Here is an 8081-nt window from a genome sequence, read left to right as displayed (position 1 = left end):
CATAATTTTCGAGGAAAATGCGCAACCTGCCCTTCGTCGCAAAAACCCAGAAAACACATAGAGTTAAAATACAGGTAAATATATAAAAAAGTTTATGAAAGTCACAGAAACTTAGCGCAAAAAACGTCCTGACAACGCGGAGTGCACCTTCTCAAAAAGAAAAGGCCAAAATGTATCTGTGTAGGTGGTCGTTTGCTTAACACTAGCGGACGGTTGACGACGAAGCAAACGCATGAAAGGAAGGCTACAACAAAGGCTTCGGGAAACGAAGTCTGTTAGCATCAAACATGGGCCTTAATTTGCGATAGTAATTTGTCAAAATTGACTTGCGGAGTATAACATTGTGTCGAAGTGAACTGTGGAATCTGAAAAACCAGAAAAGGAAGAGGTGTTGTGTTACCGAAGGACGCTGAAAAGGGACATACGTCTACCTGTTCTTGAGGAAAAGGACTTTTAAAAGTCTGACAGACAGACAAGGTGAGCATATAAGGGTTCCACTTTACCGACTGAGGTATGGAAACCTAAAAAGGAAAAAAAAGGAAATAAAGCCATTGTCTCATAATTCGGTTATTGGAAACAGTTTCTAACGAAATATGAACCAGACTGAAGGAAGACCTATGGCCTTGTGAATCCCTACTCGAAAATTGAAATCCTTCATTCTTCTCATTTCCTATCCTGTTCTTTGCCTGATACAGAAATTCTTCATTAGTCTCATGTCCTTCCAGCAGTTAATCTTCTTCACAACATCTAAAAGTTTAATCCACTGAAATCCAGCAAAGGCAAATCAGTGAGACAAAAAAGTTAAAAAATGAGACCCTGCCATAGATGCAATACAGGCTGAGACACGAGAAATAATTCCAACTCCTTATATCCCGAAGTGAAAAATCTTACTATTGAATGAGTCTTATAAAACAAACACAAATGTGTGTGTGTGTGTGTGTGTGTGTGTGTGTGTGTGTGTGTGAGAGAGAGAGAGAGAGAGAGAGCTGAAGACCGACGTTCGCGACGCAAGCATATTTCTTGCCTGTGCTATATCCACGGGGTTGTTGTCCCTCGACCGTATCATCCACGTGGCTTAATCTTCCGCCCCATAGACGCACCATGCTATCAGCCGCAAGCACGCCACAAGACTTCTACACTCCTCTTCTGCCCCCCCCCCCCCTCCACCACACAGACACACTCGCATAGAGCACGGGTGACATACGACGCGTTGCGACGTGTTGTCCAAAACACATTCCACAGAACGTGGTAGTCATCAGCATTAGAGAGTGTGCTAAAATTATTACCACTTGGTAGGAAACTGAAAAAGAAGGAAAAGGAGTTTCTCAGATACCGAGCCGAAATGTTGCTTTCAGGACGAAGCTGGGTGCTTCAGTAGCAAAATGAAGAGCTTATTGACGCTTATTTCATTTACCATGAGTGTCAGCTATAATTACCAATCATATTTTTCAAGTAACGTTCCTTGAAAACGCTTATTTTCATTAGGACAACCGAACGCTAAAACGCGGAAGCGTTATCTGAACGTTCCCCCATCTTGATTGCGACTGACCGTGAAGACGACACCAGATAACATCTCCGTACACACGTCGTCGCAGAGAAAGTCGAGCCGGCCGAAGTGGCCGTGCGGTTAAAGGCGCTGCAGTCTGGAACCGCAAGACCGCTACGGTCGCAGGTTCGAATCCTGCCTCGGGCATGGATGTGTGTGATGTGCTTAGGTTAGTTAGGTTTAAGTAGTTCTAAGTCCTAGGGGACTGATGACCACAGCAGTTAAGTCCCACAGTGCTCAGAGCCATTTGAACCATTTTCGTGATATGTTTACATAACATGACATTTTACGATACCTGTAAAACTCTGAAAAATATTTCATTTTTCTGGTATTGAGATAATATTGACTAAGTCGAAACAGATAAAATTATAGAAATACTTTACCAACGAATCTAAAAGTCGTCGCGGTTAACTGTTTTGTTTGAAGAATCTGTTCGGAATGTGTCATTCGTATATTAGAAGCTAAAGGTGCAAGAATTTAATCATGTGCTTTTAAAATTCTGACACCCGCAGTTTGAAAGCTAGAACAGTTACAATTTCTTCCAACTCGACTACACTTTGAACCTCACCCCATGATCAATTGGCACCTTGCATCACAAACCAGAGAAGGATGGGTAAAAGAAATTGCATATTAAACTTCTTGCTGCCTAACATCTCAGCCACATTTACAAAGAGGAAGACGTGTGATTTTAGTGGAATGCGGCGAAGGCAGCGGACATGTATACTCCAATTGACGGCTCTTGCAAGAACGGCAGCTGTCACATTGCAATGCGAATAAACTACATTGTTTAACCCTTGCAATACCAAAGAGGTGGTAATTGATGCCATCTTTTGAAAATAATGTTTTTTGGTCACGTACTTTATATTTTGAAAAAAAGGTTTATTATTTTTCTTCATTTCTTATGCCAGATTCCGTAATTGTTTTAAAATTTGCAGTAACACGTAACACAGTCTTCTTACACATCAATGTACCCTGAAAAAATTTGTTGTGAACAAAAGTCAACGAAAAATAATGAAATCAGCGTTTCTTTAATTTTTTTTGTGGCGATTGTAACGCACCACTCTCCTCTGTGTACACATTATCGAAAATGTGTTGGTGTTAATAAGATTGTGTTAAATGTTATTTTAATGTTTTGGGCCCTACTTATACATCAATACCTATTCAAAAACGATGTTATTAATAGAAGTTACAGACAGTTAATGAATTTTTTAAAATTTCTTTTGTCGTGAGCATAAAGTAACTCCACTCCGTCTCCGCTGGTAGTACGCGTCGTGGAAAATGTGCTGGTGTTGCTGGGGTTAACAGTCGCATTTCCCTTGTGTAGCGACTGTAGTACTCTGCACTTGTTGAGCAAATCAATACGACTCTAATTGTTTGTGTATGTATAATATATATAATTATACATACACTAGCGGATCAAAAGTATCTGGGAATCTATCAGTGGAAATTAATATTGGCTGTGTGTCCATCCTTCAGCTTTATGATGGCTTAAAATATACTGGCGACACTTTCAATAAGGCGTGTGAATGTCTGTGAAGGAATGACAGCCTTTTCACGAGCCGAAACCAGGCGAAATAGACGTACTGAGTCATCCCGAAGGTGTTCCATTGGGTACAGTTCTGGACTCTCGGCAGACCAGTCCGTTTGTTATTGTCCACAAACAATTGCCTCACAGATGATGCTTTATAGCAGGGTACATTGTCAATATGAAACAATCACCACCTCGGAAATGTTCCTCTAAGCAGTACACAATGCTGTAAAGCGGGTTCATATCCATTGGCATTTAGCTTTTGCTTAAGTGCGAGAAGGGTAACGGCCTTGCCGCAGTGGCAACACCGGTTCCCGTTAGATCACCGAAGTTAAGCGCTGTCGGGCGTGGCCGGCACTTGGATGGGTGACCGTCCGGGCCGCCATGCGCTGTTGCCATTTTTCGGGGTGCACTCAGCCTCGTGATGCCAGTCGACCGAGTAGTAGCGGCTCCGGTCAAATAAAACCATCATAAAGACCAGGAGAGCGGTGCGCTAACAACACACCCCTCCTTCCGCATCCTCAGCTGAGGACGACACGGCGGTCGCATGGTCCCGATGGGCTACTTGTGTCCTGAGAGCTATGTATATATTAAGCGCAAGAAGAGGCCCACACCCCAAAAAGAATATCTCCCCCTTTGTCCGTCTGTAACATCGCCTCCTAAGTACTTCACTGTTGGCATTACACATGCGGGCAGGTCACCTACTCCAGGCATTCACCGCAGCAATGTATGGTTTATGAAGAGCCACTTCACCATTCTGCCCCATCCTTTTAAACTCTGTATGCACGTAATTGCGCTAGCTGGACTACTGGTAGCACATTGGAATCCGTGACTGACTTCTTCCACTGATTTCAAGCTATTTTTTTACAATAACTCTTCGCAATGCTTGGCAGTCCCTGTCGCCCAGTATGTGAGACCTACCTGGTCTCGATTTAGCTACGGCAGTTTCTTTCAGTTTCCACTTCACAATTAGGTCAACAATAGGCTCAGGCAGCTTTGGAAGGGATGAAATATTCCTGATGCATATGTTACTCAGGTGACGTCCAGTGACTAGTACACGTTTGAAGTAACTGACTTCTCCACCTACAGGGTGTTTCAAAAATGACCGGTATATTTGAAACGGCAATAAAAACTAAACGAGCAGCGATAGGAAATACACCGTTTGTTGCAATATACTTAGGACAACAGTACATTTTCAGGCAGACAAACTTTCGAAATTATAGTAGTTACAATTTTCAACAACAGATGGCGCTGCGGTCTGGGAAACTCTATAGTACGATATTTTCCACATATCCACCAAGCGTAGCAATAATATGGCGTAGTCTCTGAATGAAATTACCCGAAACCTTTGACAGCGTGTCTGGCGGGATGGCTTCACATGCAGATGAAATGTACTGCTTCAGCTGTTCGTCTCTGGATTCTGGCGGTACAGCTGGTCTTTCAAGTGTCCCCACAGAATGAAGTCACAGGGGTTCATGTCTGGCGAATAGGGAGGCCAATCCACGCCGCCTCCTGTATGTTTCGGATAGCCCAAAGCAATCACACGATCATCGAAATATTCATTCAGGAAATTAAAGACGTCGGCCGTGCGATGTGGCCGGGCACCATCTTGCATAAACCATGAGGTGTTCGCAGTGTCGTCTAAGGCAATTTGTACCGCCACAAATTCACGAAGAATGTCCAGATAGCGTGATGCAGTAATCGTTTCGGATCTGAAAAATGGGCCAATGATTCCTTTGGAAGAAATGGCGGCCCAGACCAGTACTTTTTGAGGATGCAGGGACGATGGGACTGCAACATGGGGCTTTTCGATTCCCCATATGCGCCAGTTCTGTTTATTGACGAAGCCGTCCAGGTTAAAATAAGCTTCGTCAGTAAACCAAATGCTGCCCACATGCATATCGCCGTCATCAGACCTGTGCACTATATCGTTAGCGAATGTCTCTCGTGCAGCAATGGTAGCGGCGCTGAGGGGTTGCCGCGTTTGAATTTTGTATGGATAGAGGTGTAAACTCTGGCGCATGAGACGATACGTGGACGTTGGCGTCATTTAGACCGCAGCTCCAACACGGCGAACGGAAACCCGAGGCCGCTGTTGGATCACCTGCTGCACTAGCTGCACGTTGCCCTCTGTGGTTGCCGTACGCTGTCGCCCTACCTTTCCAGCACGTTCATCCGTCACGTTCCCAGTCCGTTGAAATTTTTCAAACAGATCCTTTATTGTATCGCTTTTCGGCCCTTTGGTTACATTAAACCTCCGTTGAAAACTTCGTCTTGTTGCAACAACACTGTGTTCTAGGCGGTGGGATTCCAACACCAGAAAAATCCTCTGTTCTAAGGAATAAACCATGTTGTCTACAGCACACTTGCACGTTGTGAACAGCACACGCTTACAGCAGAAAGACGACGTACAGAATGGCGCACCCACAGACTGCGTTGTCTTCTATATCTTTCACATCACTTGCAGCGCCATCTGTTGTTGAAAATTGTAACTACTGTAATTTCGAAAGTTTGTCTGCTTGAAAATGTACTGTTGTCCCAAGCATATTGCAACAAACGGTGTATTTCTATCGCTGCTCGTTTAGTTTTTATTGCCGTTTCAAATATACCGGTCATTTTTGAAACACCCTGTATATTGCTGCTAGACCTACTGCTTTCCTACTGGCAACACAGCACTCTCCGCCTACTTATAGAGGCAGCGCCAACCCTTCTAGTGGTCAACTGTGCGCTACATATGGGTGTCAAGACGTTTTTGATTAGGTATTGTGCACTCATACAAACACTAGGTTTGCGGTTTATTGGACATGTTGTCTCAAGAGTTAAAGATATTTATCACATTGGTCTGATCAAGATTCATTGTAAGTTTCTGTTGATTGTCACACAAATGTCGAAACAGGAAATCCTCTCTAAAATGCTCCTGGTTGTAACGCCTGCCACGCCACCAGGTTGTCAGTATTTGGCCGAATAGTAGCTGAATTAATATGAGTTCTTATTCACAGTGTTCCCTCTTACGGAATCCTCTTTGTTCCACTCGATGCGATATGTGGCAAAAGGAAAAAAGTTCTAAAACTTAACGCTCATCTCTCGTGTCTTAGAAATGAAAGACAGTGTAACAAATGGTGAAGTTAGGAGAGTATCCGAATACACATCGTATTTGATATATGACTTACTTAATGTGTTAATCCAGCATTGGATCACCATACCGTGCCGCTTCTGCACGGCATGATTTAGTTTTCTGGAGGTGTGTAGAATCATATGTTTATGCTCAGGTCACGCAGTTCACGTAATTCTCTGCCTGATGAGTGTGGGCGTGGAGTCGATGGCTGATAGCGCCCCAGATGTGTTCCATCGGGTACAGGTACGGCAATTTGGTGGCCAAAACGTAAACCTGAATTCACTCTCATGCTCCTCAAACCACTGTAGCACGATTCTGATTCTGACAAGGGCAGTTATCTTGAGGGAAGAAGCTAATGCCAATGGGGAAGACATCAAATATGGGCGGATGCAAAGGGCCGCAATAATGTTCACATACCAGACGTAGAAGCATGAAACCGGAATTTCCCTATAGGTTGTACCTGCCGTCAGTGCAGGCCTCGTGAGACGGCATGTGCAGCGCCAACTGCTTCCTGTAGCGGTTGATGACGGCAACACACAGAAACCCAAGTTCTGTACATCGGTATCTGTTTCAAACCCGTAAACATGTCGAGTTTATTGCCTACGAGCCGGCGGTGTGGCCGAGCGGTTCTAGGCGCTTCAGTCCGGAACTGCATGACTGCTACGGTCTCAGGTTCGAATCCTGCCTCGGGCATGGATGTGTGTGATGTCTCCTTTGAAGAAAACTGCTACAGAATCGCATAGAATGCTCGTCGAAGCTTTCTGCGAACATGCTCTTGGGAAAACACAGTGTTTCAAGTGGTTCAAAAAATTCAAAATTGGTCATTTTGACGTGAGAAACGACGGGCGCGGGAAACCACCGAAAAAGTTCTAAGAGTTGGAGGCTTTATTAGATAAAGATGATACGCAAACAGGGACTCGTTCAACAATTCGGTTGAAAGCTATAGGAAAGCTGCAGAAAGTGGGAAGATGGGTTCCGCATGAACTGAGTGAAAGATAGCAAGCAAATCGAAAGATCACTTGTGAAATTCTGCTCGCCAGATACAAGTCATTTCTCCACGTAGTAGTGAAGCGGCCGGCCAAAAGTTCCTCTTCTGTGCTAACCTCTTGATTTCAGAGTAGCACTTGCAACCTACTTCCTCAATTATTTGCTGGATGTATTCCAATTCTGTCGTCTCTATAGTTTTTGCCCTCTACAGGTCCCTCCTGTGCCATGGAAGTCATGCCCTCATGTATTAACGGATGTCCTATCATCCTCTCCCATCTCCTTATCAGTGTTTTCCGCATATTCCTTTCCTCTCCGATTCTGCGCAGTACCTCTTTATTCATTACCATATCAGTCCACCTAATTTTCAACATTCGTCTGTAGCACCACATCTCAAATGCTTCGATTCTCTTCTGTTCCGGTTTTCCCACAGTTCATGTTTCACTAGCATACAATGCTGGATACTGTTAATTTCTTCCTCAAATTAAGGCAGATATTTGATCTTAATAGACTTCTCTTGATCAGGAATGCCCTTTTCGTCAGTGTTAGTCTGCTTTTGATGACCTCCTTGCTCCGTCCGTCATTCGTTATTTTACTGCATAGGTATCATAATTCCTTAACTTCATCTACTTCTTGACCATCAATCCTGATGTTAAGTTTCTCGCTGTTCTCATTTCTACTACTTCTCATTACTTTCGTCTTTCTTCGGTTTACTCTCAACCCATACTCTGTACTCATTACACTGTTCTTTCCGTTCAGCAGATCATGTAGTTCTTTTTCACTTTCACTGAAGATAGCAATGTCATCAGCGAGTCGTATCATTGATATCGTTTCACCTTGAATTTTAGTTCCACTCCTGAACTTTTCTTTTATTTCCATCATTGCTTCCTCGATGTACAAGTTGAACA

At 43.8% G+C, this 8081-nt stretch overlaps 1 pseudogene; it reads left to right on the top strand.

Moving 5' to 3' along the window:
* Window positions 1-3354: 3354 nt before the first annotated feature.
* LOC124546419 lies at window positions 3355-3472 on the top strand (annotated as a pseudogene).
* The last annotated feature ends 4609 nt before the right edge of the window (window positions 3473-8081 follow it).

The sequence above is a fragment of the Schistocerca americana genome, chromosome 8 (genome assembly GCF_021461395.2).
Source record: "Schistocerca americana isolate TAMUIC-IGC-003095 chromosome 8, iqSchAmer2.1, whole genome shotgun sequence".
NCBI lineage: Eukaryota > Metazoa > Arthropoda > Insecta > Orthoptera > Acrididae > Schistocerca > Schistocerca americana.
Note: the sequence above shows the minus strand (reverse complement) of the source record. Positions and strands in the feature narration are given on the sequence as shown.